This window comes from Rhinatrema bivittatum, chromosome 3 (assembly GCF_901001135.1).
Source record: "Rhinatrema bivittatum chromosome 3, aRhiBiv1.1, whole genome shotgun sequence".
NCBI lineage: Eukaryota > Metazoa > Chordata > Amphibia > Gymnophiona > Rhinatrematidae > Rhinatrema > Rhinatrema bivittatum.
In genome coordinates this window covers 391,658,956-391,679,196 of record NC_042617.1, presented here as the reverse complement: position 1 = coordinate 391,679,196, position 20,241 = coordinate 391,658,956, and the positions used below count along the sequence as shown (strand labels likewise).

General features: G+C 41.4%; 1 protein-coding gene across 1 annotated transcript in view; it reads right to left on the bottom strand.

The window, feature by feature from the left end:
- B3GAT2 (beta-1,3-glucuronyltransferase 2) overlaps positions 1 to 20,241 on the bottom strand; it is a 154,186-nt gene that overhangs the window by 36,189 nt on the left and 97,756 nt on the right.

Sequence of the window (20,241 nt, the reverse complement as noted above, 5' to 3'; positions counted from 1 at the left end):
TTCAAGTGAAGGAAGTTCCATGGTAAAGGAGTAAGCTAGTGGTTAAGGTAGCAGGGTTGCAAGCCAGAGTTCAAATCCTACTGCTGCTCCTTGTGACCTTGGGCAAGTCACTTTACCCTCCATTGCCTGGGGTACAAATGGTGGCTCATTCACCAAACCGCATTAGGACATTTTCTGCACAGTAAGTGGCCTAAGGTGTAGGGATAATGCGAGGTATTTCAAATACCTCAGATTATTCTGGCCCCAGCACCTTGTGTGTATTTAAAGGACCTGATTAGCGTGCAAATGCAAGCTAATCACTTCATAAATGCCCTAAAGCAGGGGTGGGCAGTTCCGGTCCTCGAGGGCCACAAACCAGTCTGGTTTTCAGGATATCCCTAATGAATATGCATGAGAGAGATTTGCATGCACTCTGCCTCAGTTGTATGCAAATCTATGCCATGCATATTCATTAGGATATCCTAAAACCTCGACAGGTTTGTGGCCCTTGAGGACTGGAATTGCCCACCCCTGCCCTAAAGGACACTGGTCAAATGAGATGGCTTGCTGAAAAAAATCACATTAGCTACGATTCTTGAGTTGTATCTAACTTCCCCGGGAACATCAGGACGTTAACATATCCCAGGACCATGCCTTAAAGGGGCTGTTGCCCCAGAGTAAACCTGCCTCCTGCCCTTTCCCCTTAAGACATCAAAATCCTCCAAGGTCTGTATAGAACGCCGGACCCACCTCCTACCCTTGCAGGTGGCTGCTGTTCAACAATTTTAAAAAATAAAGTGGAGGAGTATAGCGCAGTGGTTAGAAGAGTGGGCTGCGACCCAGGGAAACCAGAGTTCAAATCCTACTGCTGCTCCTTGTGACCCTGGGCAAGCCATTTCACCCTCCATTGCCTCAGGTACAAACTTAGGGGTCTATTTATTACAGATTTTCTCCCATGTTGTGTCTATGGGAAAAAAAGCTTAAATTAGGGCCCTTAGACTGTAAGCCCTCTGGGGATCGGGAAATACCTGCAGTATCTGAATGTAATCTCCTTTGAAGTTCCCCATCCTCTCCCCTGGAGGCCAGGATCCCTATCACCCACAGCCCACCTGCAGGGCCTCCACTTATAAATGAGTCCATGGTGGTCCGGTGGGGGGGGGCCCAAAGTGCCTTCTGGTCCTGGCAGCTGCCATTTTTCAAAATGGTAGAAGCAAAGGATTGTCTGGTGCCATTTTAAAAAAATGGTGGCCGTTAGGCCTAGAGACCTAGGGGTGATCCAGGCTCCCACTGCACCACCAGAGACGCATTTGTGGGTAAGGGAGAGGTTCACTGGGTTGGGAGTCCTGGCATCTGAGGGCCAGGTTGGGGTGGGGCCTGGTACCAGCTTTTGAACTATATTATTTTAAATTTTTGAACAATGGTCACCCCACTGGGTGGGGGGCTTACTCATGGCTGTCGGCCCTTTTAATTCATGGTGATTTCACAGACTCGGGGCTGCCATCATGCATTCCCTAGGAGCATTCACTGCCGTAGTATTTTCCAGTGTGGAAAAATATCGTAGGAATCGCACAGCAGAAGGGTCATTTACTGCGGCATTGTGATGCCAGTGGTATTTTCCCCTCGGGGGGAAAAAAACCCACTTTGGCTTTGTGAATGAGCCCCTAAGGTTGTAATCTCTCTGGGGATAGGGAAATACCTGCAGTACCTGACTGAAGTCCACTTTTAAGTGTCATGAAATGTAAAATCTAAATAAAAATTAAAAACAATAACAGACTGAAAGGGGACGAGAGGGGAACAAAGAACCTATTTTAGCTTTTTAAATCAGTTTACATAGCAGCCCCCTGCAGATTTAACAAAAAAAAAAAAAAGGCGGATAAGATTTTATAGGCACTATCTGAGAAAAATCATCTTATTCAGGTCACTATGTATTCATATTAACATCTTAAATTCTACCTGGTCAGCAAATATACAGTAAGTAGGATTTCTCTTCTCAAAGAGTACATAAATTAATAATTATACTTCTCTCTGCATTTCTTTGCAATTACATCCATGTGGATTTTGCTAGATTTAAGCCTGGGTGGAGATTAGCTCCTGGAAATGATTCATTATTCTGCATTCTGAGAATGCGCTTTTCCTGTGGGCTGCAGGTTTCACTCTTACCAGCTGGTACGTGCAGACCAAATGTGCTCTTTTAAACTGCTCACCTTTTTCTACTTTGTACCACTTTACATTATAGCACTTCCTATGAATCCACATACAATAATATTATGTATCGGCAAATTCCTGAACTACTAATGTAACATTTTAGAAGTAATTTTTCCAGCTGCTGACACAGATGCAGATGTGGAAAGCACAGAAGCAGCAGATTATTGCTCAGGCACAGAGTTCTTGTAAATTACCATTGTTTAAGGTACTTTGTATTACTTTAAATGGTGTTTCGTGCTGCAGCTGGAAAATATTGATAGAAACACGGAGAATAAGAGCAAATTGAAGAATTGCAAATCTATCTAGCCTGCCTAGTCCTGCTGCAGTGCTGCACACCTTCCCAGTCTCAGACTTTACCCTCGCATCCATATATTTAAGGATTCGCCGTATTCATTACTAGAGCTTTCCTGAATTTTTGAATTTTTTTTTAATCTCCATCAGTTCCACTGGGAGGCTATTCCATGCATCTACCACCCTTTCTAAGAACAAATATGCTTTTATGTTTCTCCCTTTGAGCCTCATAGCATGACCTTTTTTTCAAAACAACTTCCTTTCCCCCTGGCGAATGTTCCCGTGCATTATTTGTGCATTTGAGGTATTTAGATCTCTTATCTCCCCTCTTCCTCCTTTCTTCGTACATCTCATTTCACAGGGGCACACTTACGATAATGAGTGCACCATCCCGTTTCTCGGTCAGATGCATTTGTTTTATTGTAAGCCGCTTCGGCCAACTTTAAAGGATGAGCAGGTGGTATATAGTAAATGATTGAAATGAAATGATTAGGTCATATCTTGGATAGGGAGGCCCACAGGCCTAACAGCAAATGCTTCAGTGTACCAATGTGATGGCTACATTTGCGTACCGGCAGCTCTGTCAGAATTTAGACCTTATTGATACATTCCAGAGTAGTAATGTCCAAAACTACAGTATCACAGATGTCTTTGGATTGCAATTTACAAAGAATCTAGACATAGCAATACCAATAGGACACTTGGGAACAGTGCATTATTATGGATTACACCACACCTAGGATGGCTGTAATTATTTCTCATGCTTCTTCTTCCAGGTGTGGCGTAATCCGATAACACAATGAATCACTTGTGCCCTCGTTTTTCTTATATTCCCTGAGGTTTCTCTGTTAACTTAGAGACAAATGACAGAATCATTTTCCTTCAACAGTATTGGGTTTTTTTTTGTGTTACAGCTCCTAGAATCAAGCATGCATACATAGATGGCAATGGAAAGGCTTACATTTTGCTTATTTTAGTGTTTTTATTGCTCTCCATTTTCATATATTCCAGGGACATATGGGCAAACCTAAACAAATGGGACATTGTTTACTTCTTTTGAATGGGGGGGGGGGGGGGGGGGGGGGAGAATCCCAGGGAAAAACAAATCCTATTTGTTTCATTTATTTTTTTCTCATTCATTTCTATGGCCCTTTAAAGTTAATGGGCCATAGGACTTAATGGGAGAACAGGTTTAAGTAACTATAGCAACCAGCCCTTCCCAGTGAGTCTTATATGACCTCATTGCCTTGTCATGGTCTGGGTAGAAAACGCTGCAAACTGGATCAAGTGATGCTGAGTCTTATAGTCTGTATAATATAGATTCATCTATAATAGAGCTTGTATAATAATAATGCTCCTCCTCAATTTCTCTTACCAGTGTCTCCTTAGACAACTGGCTATACTCCTATGTTAGCACCCGGCACGCCGGTTAAATTTTCCTCCACTTGCCTTTATGTTAAACCCTTGATCCAAGTTTGATTCACCCCTGTTCAATGTAATGCACTATTATGCAACGGTTTTGTTATAATGTAAACCGAGGTGATTTGTAACCTGTTACATGAACTTCGGTATATAAAAATGCTAAATAAATAAATAAAATTATAAAGGTATGTAGCAACCGTCATAAAGTGCCACAAATTGCTTATGGCTTATGTGTAAAGCCCGTCTAGCACTGGGCTTTTCCAATCATGGGTTGCGTTATACCACAGTTCATGTATTCTCCTGCACGGAGCTATAACACTTATCTTGGTCCACATTGATGTAAATGACTGATGTTGCCCTGAAGTGCCAACCTCCGACACGGCAGTGTTTCGGAGTATGTGACTCCTTCCTTAGGGAGCTTCAGGGAATAAAGTGCTGTCAGTATAATTTGGATGACATGGATGTAGTCAGTTCATGATCAGATACAAGCGAAATGTGTTTGGGGCACCGGCTGTGTGCTGTCTGTTCAACATTTCTTTCCGCGACTGTCAGTCATATACTCCGAAACGCTGCCGTGTTGTTATGCTCCTAATTTAGGAGCAAATCATTTCTTGTGCTCCTAATTTAGGGGCATATCTTTGGTTGTGCTCCTAATTTATCCAGCTATCTGTTCATGGTTAGGCTTAAAAAATAAACACTCTGGGGCAGATTTTCAAAGGCTACGCATGAAAATCTGCCCCTGCGTGGGCTGAGCAAGCCCTGGGACGCGCTTATGTCCCGGGGCTTGCAAAAAGGGGCATGGCTGGGGGCATGGCGGCGGTCCGGGTTGGGGTCGAGTGCCAACAGCAGATCCAGTGTTAGAAACTTTACTCCACCTCTGACCAGGAGTAAATTTTCTAGTGTTAAGAAAATATGTGCTCAGCCAGTGCACCTCTCTGCACTGGGAGAGGATGCTTAATGCCCTCATTTGCATGGAATTTCCATGCAAGGGCGCTGAGCTGAACCCAAATTTTTAAATGCATGTTTTGTGCAGGTAAAACTCCTTCCTGCATTGAGAGTAATGTTTATCTGCACAAAATGTGCATTTAAGTGTGGGTAAAACTGTGCATTCAGCTAAACACATTTTATTGAATCATCCTACATGATAATGAGCAGAGAAAACCATCCATCAGTAGCACTTTGCTGCTGATTTTTCTCTTCCCTTGGGGAGGGTGGAGGCAGGGTCTGGGTGTGAGAGTGGGGAAAGTTGCAGCATTGCTTTTGTCTCTGGGCAAATGGGCAGTGGGCACCAGTCCAGTGGGGTGAGCATTGCACAGAGACTGAATCATACAGGATTTCCAGTCTGTTGTTGGGTGTGTGAAGCCTGTGTCTACAGTCTCATAATTTGTCCATGGCACAACACTGCACTCTCTACAGTGAGAAACCATTTTGGAAAAGTGTAAAGTGTGGCAGCAAGAGAGGACTGTGCTCTGCCTCTGCTCCAACAAGTTTTCCTCATACTTGTTTCTTTTCATAAAATGCCTTCTAAAAGGAAAGGGAAAGTTCACTTTTACCCTTAAGAGCCCTTTCCTCCTCCAGGGCAGTCTTCAGTCATGCATTTCATGGCCCCCCATGTCTGGATGAGTGGCATTGGGTCCTGTTGCTGGAAGAAGTGGAGGAGAGGTCTCCCCGGCTGTGATTGAGCCCCCCTGATGATAAATCTTCAGAAGGATAGCCATATTAGTCTGGTGTAGCAAAAATGACAGCAGTCAAGTGGCATCTTGTAGAGAGGACAGAGTCCACTTCGAAGGAACCGTTATCTCTCAGAAAGTTGAATCTCTGGTAACAGATAACGTTCAACAACAGCAAGAGTTGACTGGGAAGTTCATATCTGTGGAAAAGGAAGTTGACTCTGTTAAAGCAGTGCAAGTTTCTGTTCTTCGTGACTGTGAGGCCATTGATAGAAGAGTTGAGTTTATTGAGAATAGCCTGAGACATTTAAATCTTCGTCTTTTGAATTTTCCAAGGGTTGTGAGGGAAATTCCTCATGTTACATTAAATAGATATTATACTGAAATGTTGGTATTTTTCTCACAATCTACCCTCTCCTTTAATAAGGTATATTTTTTACCATCTGGATCAGTGAATCAGTGATTCTCTGTTGATGTAATTTTCTCTACTTTATCGGATTCTTCAGTTTATGAGGTCTCCTTGTTCTTTTCTTTCTTTCTTTTTTTTTTCTGAATACAATTTGAGTTTGGTAATGAAGAGTTATTTTGAAATTTTAAATGTTCAGTTTATGGGTCAAAATGTAAGGATATTTCCTGATCTGTCTAGAGCTATGCAGGAAACCCGAGCTATAGGGCAACTTTTTTTTTTCTGAGATATCCTTGCAAGTGTATTGTCAAGTATAATAATGATTGTTTTGTATTTTTTGTTCCAGGAAAATTAAAAACTTTCAGTTATTTACTCTAAGAAAATGCTAATACCAACTGGTCCTTATATGTAGTGTCAAATTAAATTGTTATGAAGTGGGGTTAATTTAATGATATTTCTTGATTTAGTTTGTTTTGCTTTTCCTCTTTTTTTCTTATTTGTTTTTCCTCTTGCTGGTAGGCTTTTGGATGTGTTATTACTGTATAATTTTGTTTTGTATGTCATTTTTCTGCATCATGTTTCTTTTACAAAGTTTATGCTTTATTATAACATTTAAATTCAAATATAAGTATAAAAAAATTACATGTACACCTGAAAATCAACAAAGAGAAGATTCTGTTCATCTATAGATTGTGGTAAAACCTTTATTTTATTTATTTATTTATTTATTTATTTATTTAAAATAAAGCAAGTCTCACAATTTACCAAGAAAACTATATAGGTGAATTTTAAAAGCTCTGCGTGCACCAAAACCATGAAATATGTACACAAGTCAAGCCGGTGTGCGCCGAGTACATTTTAAAAGGTGCCTGCGTACATGCGTACTTGCCGCTATGCACATAAAAACATTTTCCCCAAAAAAGGGCAGGGCAAGGGCATTCCTAGATTTCACAATGAAACTAGCATGTAATACTTATGCACACAAGCATGCGCTGGGGTCCCCTGCTGGGTAACTTTACTTCTGCTACGGATGGTGTGTAAGTCAGAAAACAAAACAAAAAAAAAAAAAAGAGATGATGGGGTTTTAAAAGTCAGGGTTAACAGGGTAAAAGGGAGGCTATTAAAAAAGGGGTTTTGAAGTTCTATCCCTTGCTTGGGTGAACTGGGAACAAACTGGGAAAACTGGTAATTATGTCAGCGCATGTGCCTTTTAAATACCCCCTACTTAAGTGGTAGAAGTGGCATTTGCGCATATAGGTGCACACCTACTTAAAACTGCAGACACGTGTGTGTGTTCAGCCTATTTTGTACCATGCATATACGCACACGTGTTATAAAATGGCTGCATCTTTGGACGTGAGCCAGAAAATGTGTGCACATGTGCACACGCATGGCTGTTTAAAAGTTATGGGGTAGATTTTAAGAGGTAAGGGGGTCGGCGTGCACAATTGTGCACCTTGTGCGTGCCGAGCCACGCTGCCTTCCCCCGTTCCCTCCCAGGCTGCTCAGAAATCGGAGCGGCCTCGAAGGGAACTTTCCTACCCCCTACCCCACCCCACCCCACCTTCCCTTCCCCTACTTCCCCTGTCCTTTCTCCCCCCCCCTACCTTTTTCTTTTTTTGTTGTTGTAAAACTTACTTCAGCCCTAGGGCTGAAGTAAGTTGCGCATGCTGGCCGACTACCGGTGCTCGATCCCCGGCACAGCAGCAAATGGCCGCTCTGCCAGGAGCCTCTGACCCCGCCCCACCCCTTTTTGCAAGCCCCGGGACTTACACGCGTTGGCGGGCCCTTTGAAAATAGGCCTGGTACACGTAACCTTTTGAAAATCCGGCCCTATGGTTATAGTGAGAGGAAATCAAGTCCGTGTTCTGAATGTGACTAAAGTTTCATTTGGAGAGCCCATTTCACAAGAAACCCATAATTCTACCCAGTAGCAAGATCAAGCTCAAGTAACAAATTAAATAAATGCTTATTTCACAAAAATGATACTGACAGATCTTAGTCTTGCACTGCATCTAACAAGTGGCAAGAAATTCCACAGGAAAACTGCCATCTCCCATGCCACTCTGCCTTGCTGCTATACCCCCTCATGCTACACCTTGAGAGTATCTCTGACAATAGACTTGCTGTCATACCAGACTTTACACCTTGGGGTACATTCTACCAATCTGCCTTACTGCCATAACAGACTCTACTTTTCTACTTTGTGGAGTGTTCTTGCCACTGTGTGTGTGTGTGTGTGTGTGGTGGGGGGGGGGGGGGTGGTGGGGTGGCTACTTTGCCCCTCTCATGGTTCCTTGGAGTGTTGATGCTTCTCTTTCTGCTGCTTGATCCCTTTATTGGTGCCTCAGAGGTTTTCCTGCCAACTTTTCTGCTTCACTTCCCCTTCATTGTGCAGTAGGATGTTGATGCCACTCTCGGTGCCACTTTACATTGTGTGCTGCTTTGAGGTTTCATGCCACTGTTGTTGGTGCCTTCTTTTAAAGCCTTGGAAGTGTCCTTCTCACTTTTGCTGCTTCTTTGCATCTCTGATGGTGTCTTGCAGAACTCCTGCCACTGCTATTACCTCTTTGCTCTTTATGGTGCCTTGTGCTATTCATGCCACTTTTGGTGCCACTTTGCCACAGTCTAAGTACTTGGTATTCTTTCCCCCTTCTGATGATGTCTTCCCACGAATTTCATGAGAACTGATGAGAAACCCCTTATTCTGAAGCCCAAATTAAGCTACAGTGTTTCCTCCATTGACCTTAATGGCACTGAATGAAGGTATATAACAAATAAATGATTTTTTTTGTTTTGAAACTATTGAAACTAAAGAAACGAATTAAGATGCCCACAAAACAAATGAACAAGCTGGAATTATTTTTTTCCTCTGCAGATCCTTAATATATTCTCTATTGTCAAATAACCATAGAGAAAGAAGAGGAGCAATATCCAGCCTTGGTCTATGTTCTGTCCTCCACTGCGGCCTTAATTATGTTCCTTTTGATCATTTTGCTTTAAAAATTCAGGGTGTATGCACCACTATTATTTTACACGTTAGCTTAATTTTCATTAAAAGAAATTCTGATCAGTTTCTCTTTTGGTTCAGCACCCAAAAAATATGCTCTCTGTTTATTTGTGTGCTCCAGGATTATGTCCATCTATTCTGCAAGGGAACACACAAAAAAAGAACTTTGTAAAATGTCACTGTTTTTCATGCTACAATAGCTTCTGTCCTTTCTCCTAAATCTCACGTTGTTTTCCTAACCCACCATCTCCTCACCCTGGCTGCGTCTTCCCCCTGCCAAGCTAAAGGAGTGTGTACTGTGGAAGCTCACAAGTAGTTTTAGCTGGGTAGAGGGAGGCAACTTTTAGATGAGCCAATACACCTGAGTAAATGATTCTGAAAATTGTCCTCAATATGTATAAAATTGCAATTTCTTTAAGGCAAGAAAACAGACAGATCTTCAAATTACCTTGAGATTCCCAGTTCCAGCAGGTAGAGTTAAATTTAAATCAAATGCAGTCTGCTACCAAGAATACTTCTGTGAGAGATGGAGAACCATGTATTGTACTTCCCTAATGTAATTAAAGATATTTAGGGAAAAAGTGCCTTGATCCTAATACCCTACATCCAGTTTCATTCAAATGCATGAAGCAGCTGCTTTCAGCTTAAGATTATATTTTGTGATGTTTCTGTGTGGCCAAACATTCTCTCTGATAATTCCCTTGGACACAGAAACATAAAAAAATAGAACATCATCATTAAGAGCATCATTAGGAACACATTTTTTCCCCAAGTGTTTTCTCTTGGTTTTGCTACACACTCCTACAGCTGTACTGTGGCACAGCTGCACCACTGGAGGCTGAGAACGCTGCACAGTAAACTCCAGATGGTTCAAAAGCCTACGGCAATTCTTAAACAGGCATATCAGGATGTTCCCAAGTACATATTTTGAAGGGCATTATGTTCCATATGTGATTTTATGGGTATGCTATGCTCTTCAGCAGTATACTGCACTTAGTCTTCCTATCTTGTATGATCACATGCTGTTTACCTCACTTTCAAAATGCACTTCTGCATTTGTGAGAGCTACCATCCTGGGTCACTAGGGTGGTGATATGTAAGGATGATTTCAATACTAGAAATTACAGTCATTGCAGTAACTACTGTTATCTCATCCTGTCATTTACAAACACATTTAATTGTACAATGGGAGTCTGTATCGTCTAGGATGCGCATGGGGGAAATGAATATAATTTTGTCTGTCTTGTTCCTGTCCTGCCCCAGTATTTTTCCCATGGAAAGTGCTGCAGTGTTTCTACCAATAAATCCAGTGCACTGGCAGCAAAGTTTTGATAAATTTCAACTAGTATTTGTCAAGTGCATAAAATCTAAGCAGACCTTTCAATGAAAAGAGACAGTGACATTTCTGGAAACTCATCATTTCAGCTTAGATATTACTTCCACTTTCCTTTTTGTTTCCTGTTCTTCCTTGGCAGTTCATAAAAGAATAAACAAGTTGTTCAAAATAAAAGAAATTCTAAGACACGCATAACTTGATAGAATGCTTATAAAAAGAATAAACATAGGTTTTCTACAGTGACTCTGTGTTATACTGAGTGGACTAAGAGGTAACCCACACCAACTCAAGAAGCTTTTAAACTAGAACAAAGGGGAAAGCCGACAGTCGCTCAGCAGTGCATGGTTCGGAGAGAGGTATCTTCAAAGGATACTAATGATGCATTAGAATTAGGGCATCCCGACAGTGAGGTTCCAATAATTAGAAAAATAGTCCAAGTGCCTGTAACTAAAAACTCACCTGAGCTAAAAAATTCTAACTTATCCCTATCAATTAAAAAGCAGAATGAAAATACAAACAAAAAACAAACTTTGAAATGTTTGTATGCTAATGCCAGAAGTCTAAGAAGTAAGATGGGAGAATTAGAATGTATAGCAGTGAATGATGACATAGACTTAATTGGCATCTCAGAGACATGGTGGAAAGAGGATAACCAATGGGACAGTGCTATACTGGGGTACAAATTATATCGCAATGACAGAGAGGAGCACCCGGGAGGAGGTGTGGCGCTTTATGTCCGGGATGGCATAGAGTCCAACAGGATAAACATCCTGCATGAGACTAAATACAAAATTGAATCTTTATGGGTAGAAATCCCTTGTGTGTCGGGGAAGACTATAGTGATAGGGGTATACTACCGTCCACCTGGTCAAGATGGTGAGACGGACAGTGAAATGCTAAGAGAAATTAGGGAAGCTAACCAAATTGGTAGTGCAGTAATAATGGGAGACTTCAATTACCCCAATATTGACTGGGTAAATGTATCATCGGGACACGCTAGAGAGATAATTTTCCTGGATGAAATAAATGATAGCTTAATGGAGCAATTGGTTCAGGAACCGACGAGAGAGGGAGCAATTTTAGATCTAATTCTCAGTGGAGCACAGGACTTGGTGAGAGAGGTAACGGTGGTGGGGCCGCTTGGCAATAGTGATCATAATATGATCAAATTTGATTTAATGACTGGAAGAGGAACAGTGTGCAAATTCAAGGCTCTTGTGCTAAACTTTCAAAAGGGAAACTTTGATAAAATGAGAAAAATTGTTAAAAAAAAACTGAAAAGAGCAGCTACAAAAGTAAAAAATGTCCAAGAGGGCATGGTCATTGTTAAAAAAAAATCATTCTAGAAGCACAGTCTAGATGTATTCCACACATTAAGAAAGGTGGAAAGAAGGCAAAACGATTACCGGCATGGTTAAAAGGGGAGGTGAAAGAAGCTATTTTAGCCAAAAGATCTTCATTCAAAAATTGGAAGAAGGATCCAACAGAAGAAAATAGGATAAAGCATAAACGTTGGCAAGTTAAATGTAAGACATTGATAAGACAGGCTAAGAGAGAATTTGAAAAGAAGTTGGCTGTAGAGGCAAAAACTCAAAGTAAAAACCTTTTTAACTATATCCGAAGCAGAAAGCCTGTGAGGGAGTCAGTTGGACCGTTAGATGATTGAGGGGTTAAAGGGGCACTTAGAGAAGATAAGGCCATCGCGGAAAGATTAAATGATTTCTTTGCTTCGGTGTTTACTGAAGAGGATGTTGGGGAGGTACCCGTATCCTCCACTTACCCTGTCTGTAAGGGGTCCAATGATGTGGGCAGCCCGAGACCTGTCCCATCACTGGGGCCTAGGCCTGACACTGGGGACTGGCCTGGAGATCAAGACATATCATTGAGGCCTTGGTTCAGATTGAAAGCTGAAAGCTGGTGGGAAAGGGCCATCACAGAGGCCTCGAATAGGCCCAGACCCATGCCACTCCCAACACTTAGTCCTGGGCCTAGGCCCAGGTCTGACGATGGGAGCCTGCCCAGAGGCCAGGTCCTATTGCTGAGGCCTTGGCCTAGCCCAGAGGTAAGGTCCTGTCACCGAGGCTTCAGCTTAGGCCTAGGACTTGGCATGATGCCGAGGCCCAGCCCAGAAGCTGGGTCCTAATGCTGATGCCTTCACCTAAGCCCAGGCTCAGCCACAGTCTGATGCCTGGGCCCTACTCAGGGGCCAGGTCCTGACGCCTTGGCTTAGGCCCTGGCCCAATGCCAGAGCCCGACCCAGAGGCAGGGTTCCAAATGCCTGGCCTGGAGGCAGAGTCCTGACACTGGGGCCTTGCTTAGACCCAGGACCAGAGGCCAGGAACCAGGCCTCCAGACATCATCTTCCATTAATATACTCTTCAAATTGGTGCCATTCGCTTGGAAGATATGCGAGAGTGATGTCTCTCTGCTGCCTTCCTCCTGAGTGGAGGGCACCATTTTAATATACAGCCATTCATTTTAACTACATAAATTAAATAATAAGGGGTACATTTTCAAATGTGTGCACGCTATCTGGCGCGCACACATGGACAACCAATTTTATAACTTGCACACATGTTATAAAATCAGGGGTTGGCGCGCGCAAGGGGGTGCACATTTGTGCAACTTGCATGTGTCGATGCCCGCGGCCTTCCCTAGTTCCCTCCCAGGCTGCTCCAATTTAAGAGCAGCCTGGAAGAGAACTTCCCTACCCCCTATTCTAACCTTCCTACCCCTTCCCCTAACCTTCTGCCCCCCTCAAATCGTTGTCTTACCTCTTGTGTCTGCCTCAGGACAGGCACCAGTTGCACGCGCCAGCACACAATCATCCGACACAGCGGATAATATAGCCATCTTTTTTTTTTTTTTTGGCATTAACAAGGATGGATCTGCCCCTAACACAATTGGGGGAGGGGGGGGGTGTTGGCTGATGGGCAGTTGGACTAGGTATGTGACCCACACTTACCTGAGCCATGCTGGTACATTAAGTATCAAATGGACCCTGTCTATGAGCAGTTTCTGTACCATCTTGGTATTCTAGTTGAGCAGAAAGAGTTCTGTGTGGATCTGAGTTCATTGTGAAGAACTGAGAAAACTTTTCCAGCTTTCTGTCCTCTTCTGACACAGAAAGGTCAATTGAGGGTTGTCCACATAGATTGAACAGTCTGTTGGGTGTTGACTGGTGTAGAGAACATTCGTGTGGGCAAAATATTCTGCTGCGGCAATCCAGCAGCGTATTGGAGACTCTGGAGCTCAGCCTGCCTTTGGATTCCTGCACATGGAACCGGGAGCATTTCTGAGAATGCAATCCTGGAGATACTGAATTTATATTTGCTACCTAAAAGCTTTCCAGAACCTTATTCCTGCATCTTCTTATATTTTTGCTACTCGCATGTACCACAACTTCCAGGTCTTCCCCAGCACTTTCTAAAATCCTAACTAGGTGATGTATAAGTTTAGTGATCTTCGCGCCAGGCAGACCAGTTATCAACTGATCCTCCTGTTCATCAGCTACTCAGCTATTTACATTCCTATTTCCTAATAATTAAATCACCAACTACAATAACAGTCGTAATTCTACCCTCCTGGGAACACACCCATGAAGACACATCCTCGGTGCATGATGATATCTCATTACCTGGAGGACAGGTCCTAGCTACAGGATCACTTTCTGCTACATCAAGGTGATAATCTACTTCCAAATGACCTTGGTTATCCAAAGCAACAGAAGGACTGCCAGACTGGAGGTGGGGCCCCCTGAAGATCTCTATATATCTTTCTGTTTTTCAGCTCCTCCAGGTGTGCCACATTATCCTTCAGAGATCAGACTCCACCTCTGGTAAGCAGAAGGTCTTTGCACGGGGTGCACACTTACAACTTCTTGCCAGCTAGTAGGTAGTCATATATGAAGCCTCCTAATTTTTGTAGTTAGGCTCCTCTATTGGCCCTGTTAAAATTTTACTAGGGTTGAGTACCTAAATTTAGGCTTCCAATTTCATTAGACTACTGGGACTACTGGGAGTTAGGGTGGGGAGAAAAAATTAGGAGCTTAGCAATCGTTTTCAGTACTAGGCATCCATTTTAGGGGTCTAAATCTAGGCAAATAACTAGTAATCCTAAATTTATTTTTCAGCTGAAAACTTAGGTGTCTAACTTAAAAGCCTATCTTAGGGGCTAAAATTTAGGGGCTCATCTTCTTTTGAATGTTGCCCCTTGTGTAGCATTTGGCAAAAAAAAGACTGGGTAGCCCATATCTTGCTTCTTGCATCTTGATGTTGTTGAGCTGTTGAAGTAATTTAAAGTGGTACAAGGAGTGGGGAGGCTTAATGCAATTAAAAATACCCTAATAAATTTAAGGGTCTTTATTTTAATCTGTTTGTCAATGACTTACAATAGGACTACAGTTAATCAATTGCTAAGATCAGGGTTAATTAATGCACTTGTTGATGTAAATTCTTAATTGCCTCTTCTTGTGAAATATTTCCCTCCTAATCCTTCCCATTTGAGTAACTGTCTATATATGTAACTATGTGGCAGTGGCAGGTGGGTAAATCTATCACCGCTGATTTACTTCTCCAGGAAACAGCTCTTGTGCCTTCCTGCAGCAAAAGAATTGACTTTTGCAAGCTCATAACACAAAGAATAACACAATGTGCATAGAACTGAAAACAAAATGTACCTATGCTATTTTACTCCACTCACTTAAACCTGCCTACAAGGACACCTCTTTTTTTTTTTTTTAAATTTGCACTTTATTATGATTTCCAAAAAGTATACATAAATTATACTCTCAGGAAAAAGAAGGGATACATACAAAACAGAAAGATAACATCAGGAAATTACAAACAAACGATATTATATGTTCTCTTAGGAAACATTGAGAGATGGAACCTATTAAATCACAGGGGAGATTTTAAAGAAACAATTTAAAGTAACTGGCTTTAACGATTGATGGCTACCTCATAGTTATCGATTACCAACTTATTGTGGGATTGTGGCCACCAATCTTGCATTCAAAAAAGATTTCAGCTGTTCAATAACCGTAAATGCAAAACTTTCACCCTTGCCCTTAATTAGACATCTACAAGGATATCTAAGTAAAAAAGTGTAGCCTAGGGCTACTACCTGAGGTCTCAATTTTAGAAATTCCTGTCGCCTTAATTGGGTGGGTCTGGCAAAGTCAGGAAAAATCTTGACCAGTTGGCCAAAGAACATTGCTGAGAAATTTTGAAAGTATGCTTTCATTACATTGCTAACATCTTTCTCTATGACAAACGATACAAGTAGCGTACCTCTGCCTAGTATCTCTAAAGCAGAACTTTCAATAAGGACACCTCTTTTTAATGTGGTTAAAACGTATGAGTGGATCCATTGCACACTGATAGATGCGTTTGAGCAGGGTAATTTAAATTTGGTCATTTTATCTGGGTAAATACCTTTTGAAAACTGCCTTCTTAAAAAGTTATTCCTTGTAATGTCTATGTTGACTTACTTTTCATTAAAAATAATAAATCTATGAAGACATAATTAAAATACTAGATCGGGGGTCACACATCCCTATTAGTTAAAATAATGGGAATTTATTGTCCACTGTCACTAAAGATTTGACTTTTTGTCTTAAAAAGTTATTACAAAGTTAATACTGAAGGATAATTTATTTTTTTTTAAATGTTAATGGGCAGTTTTGAAAGCTCATGCATTATTCAATCCCTTGATAATTCTTATGTTGGTCCAATAAGCTACAAACAATCTAGTTTTCGCCAGGACCATTAGAGATGCTAGAACTCTTCATCTTTAAAGGTCATGACATCTTTGTAGCAAATGTAATAACAAAAAAAAAAAATGAGTTGGGTATACGGAGGATAATTATATAACTCTGCACAGTCCAGTAAAGTCTGCACATCTCTGAGCTCCTTTAGCATCCTGGGATGTATCCTTAGATATATCAGGGAAAGAAGGAAAGCCAGAAGAAGTATTGTAATATTAAAAGGAGACAAGGGTCATTCTGTAGAGAAAGAGGAGGAAAAACATGAAATATTAAATACTTCAGTTCAGTGTTCACTAAAGAAGAACCTGGAGGAGGATCATTGCTGGTTGGCAAGAGTGCAGATGGCAGTAGGCTAGATACCATCCCATTTACAGAATAGCATGTTTGGTTGCAACTAGCAAAACTAAAAGTGGACAAAGCCATGGGGCCTAATGAGATACATCCCAGGATACTGAAGGAGTTCAGAGAGGAGCTGATGGGTCCTCTGAAATACTTATTCAATAAATCTCTGAACATGGGTGTGGTGTTGGAGATTGGAAAAGGGTGGTAGTGGTGGCCCTGCTTCACAAAGTGGAGCAGAGAAGAGGCTGGAAACTGAAAGCCAGTTAGCCTCACCTCGGTGGTAGAAAAATGAATGGAGATGCTGCTGAAGGAAAAGATAGTCAAATATCTACAATCCAATGGGTTGCAGGATTCGAGGCAACATGGTTTTACCACAGGAAGGTCATTTCAAACAAATCTAATTGACTTTTTTGATTGGGTGATTAGAGAATTAGATAAAGGACGAACACTCTGATATAATTTATTTGGATTTCAGCCAAACCTTTCACACTGTCCCACATTGGAGGCTCATGAAAAAAATGAGTAGCCTGAAAGTGGGTCCCAAGGTGATAGAATGGATTACAAATTGGTTGACTGGCAGATGTCGGCAAGTGGTGGTAAATAGAACCTACTCTGAAGAGACAAAATTGTTAAGTGAAGTGCCTTAGGAATTGGTTCTAGGGCTGGTTCTGTTCAATAACTTTGTGAGCAACATAGAGGAAAGTTTAAAAGGAAAAACTTGGAAGTTTTGCAGACAATACTAACATCTGCAATAAAGTGGACATGCCTGAAGGAATAGAGAGAATAAAAAGTGATCTCAGAAAGTTAGAGGAGTAATTAAAGGTTTGGCAGCTGGGATTCCATTGCCAAGAAATACAGTCTTGTGCATTTGGAACGCAGAAATCCAAAGGAGCTCAATGTAGTAGGGATTGAAAGATTGATGTGCACTGGCCTGGAAAGAGACCTGGGGGGGGGGGGGTGATAGTGTCTGATGATCTGAAGGAGATGAAACAATGTGACAAGGCAGTGGCCAGAGGGATGCTGGACTGCATACAGAGAGGCATGCCCAGTAGGACAAAGAGAGATGGTAATGCCCCTATACAAGTGTGGTTATTTTCCCAGAATTCCAAAAGAAGGTGATCAGCATAAGAGTTGCCAACCGGGTCCCTGGTCTATCTCCTAGAGCAACTTTTAAAGTAGCAGAGTGACTTGACCAAGAAAATTTGATATTAAACTAATACTTCCTCTTTTATGTGGTTTTATTGCCAAAATAGCACAGCTCTAATAGCAAAACTGACAAATCAAGTTGCTCTTCCCACATCCTATACAGGCAACTCATATAGTTTTCATTACATACATACATAGCTAATCAATACATTATTCTTTGACTACCCATTTCCTTGCATCATATTCTCATGACATCATGACCTCATGGACCTGTCATGGATGGGGTTTATTCCTTCATCCAAAAATATACTTATTAGTAATTAGTATGATGTAAGCTAAAATGCACCCCTTTTCCTCCATCTTAAATCTTACCCACCATTTTTGATCCAAGGACAAGATGTCCTTTAGTTCTCCATCTTAGATGGAGCATCATGTAATGTTTTCCACTTTTTCATCTGGAAAACATGTTTATTTCCTATAGAAAGGGGAACAATTGCTGTTCATTTATGATCTAATGCTTCAGGTGCGGCCTTAAAATAATTCTTTATTTCAGTCTGTTATGACTTAATCATTCATTTCATTTCTTAATCATATCATAAGACTTTAGACATATACTAAAACAAAATGCTTAGCTCTGTTTTTCTGTTCCACAGCGTTACACTCTGCAGAACTGGCCTAGAAATGAAGACTCCAAGACACCCTAACCAGTGGGTCTTTCATAATTTCACACAGGTCCTTGGAGAGGCCTCACCTGGAATTATGTGTTCAGTTCTCAATAAGGATAGAGACAGGGTCGAAGCAGTCCAGAGAAATGTGACCAAAATGGTGTGTGGTCTGCATTAAAAGACTTATGAGATGAGATTAAAGGACCTAAATAAATATAAACTGGAGGAGAAGGCAAGGGAGATATGAATGGTAATAATGATGCACAGAAATCAAGCCTTTTTTTCAATGGAAAGAAAGCTGTAAGAACTAGGAGACATGATATGAAGCTCCAAGGAGATAGACTCGGAACCAGTATCAGGAAATATTTCTGCACAGAAAGGGTGATGGATGCATGGAATGCTTTACCGGAAAAGAGTCATGGAATTCAAATGGGCATGCGATAACAGGGGATCACTAATGGCTGAAGGATGGAAATGAAGAAAAGGGGTAACCTACATGAAACAACAGTTACTTCCCTTAACAGAAGGCATGGGGGGGACCTGTATGGAGTGGCAGATACTACCCTAAAAAGTAATAATAATTAAAAAAAAAAGCTTGCTGGGCAGGTTGAATGGACCATTGGGTCTTATCTGCCCTCAATTACTATGTTACTTTTTACACCCAGACTTTATCCCAGATTTTCAAAGCAAACTTATGTATATACATTGTCTTTGAAAATTCATGGGTAATTGACCTGGTAGATGCACAGATTAACTTGCACAGTTACATCTCCCCTTCAAAAGGCTTAGCTTGTGTATCTTAACTTAGCCACATACTTTTCAAAATAAAAAAGGATGTTTCTAAGGTCCAACTCCACCCTAGCACTGCTGCTCAGAATGCCCCTCGCATTAAAGGATGCATGCAATTTGGCTACACAAGTACTTTTATGTGCACTGAAGCCCGGGCTATTGTCCAACAGCCATTTGCATGCATAAAACCATTCTTTAAGAACATAAGAACATAAGAAAATGCCATACTGGGTCAGACCAAGGGTCCATCAAGCCCAGCATCCTGTTTCCAACAGTGGCCAATCCAGGCCATAAGGACCCAAAAACTAAGTCTATTCCATGTTACCATTGCTAATGGCAGTGGCTATTCTCTAAGTGAACTTAATAGCAGGTAATGGACTTCTCCTCCAAGAACTTATCCAATCCTTTTTTAAACACAGTTATACTAACTGCACTAACCACATCCTCTGGCAACAAATTCCAGAGTGTATTTGTGCGTTGAGTAAAAAAGAATTAAATCAAATGCATGCAGAAATTGCCATGATTTTCAATACATCTGTTATAAAAATTATCCCATCAAATCTACCCACATACAATTACACCTAATTTGTATGCTTCTGCTCCTCAGGCCAACCAAGACTGGGCATGCTGCAGAGGAAGCACTCACAGTACTGTGGGAAGGCAGTCCTGGCCACTGCGTAACAGTGATGCCTACTGCTTGGCTCAATGGTAGTTTTGTGCCATGTTTTAGAGGGAACTGTTCTCTACGCCCCACAATCAGGAGACAGTGGCTACACTGACTGCACTAGATGGAAGGATGCTAAAAGTTGGGAGCATGGTAGGAGATAAACCTGGGTAGCTGCCAAAGAAAGATCATGGCACTGGAGCCACAGCAGAGACCAGTTCAAATTGAACTTGAAGCCCAGAGGAAATAGAAGGGCTGCCTGGTCAAGGGAGAAAATAAATTATCAGTCCAACATTTCACTGAATTTATCACATACATAAATGAATTAAATCTTTAAGGAGCAGTAGTTATGGGCCTCAAGGGGTCCCAATTGCTTTATAAAGTGCTGACAATGCATCATCACCTTCTGTTATTTTACATTTGAATAATGTGGTGGTCTAGCATCCAAGTTTAAATGAGTTATATTCTGCACAGTTTACTATAAATTATGCAAACAAAGTACCTTGTTTCTTATGCAAAAGAACCAGTCCCCTTGCATGTCAATAATTA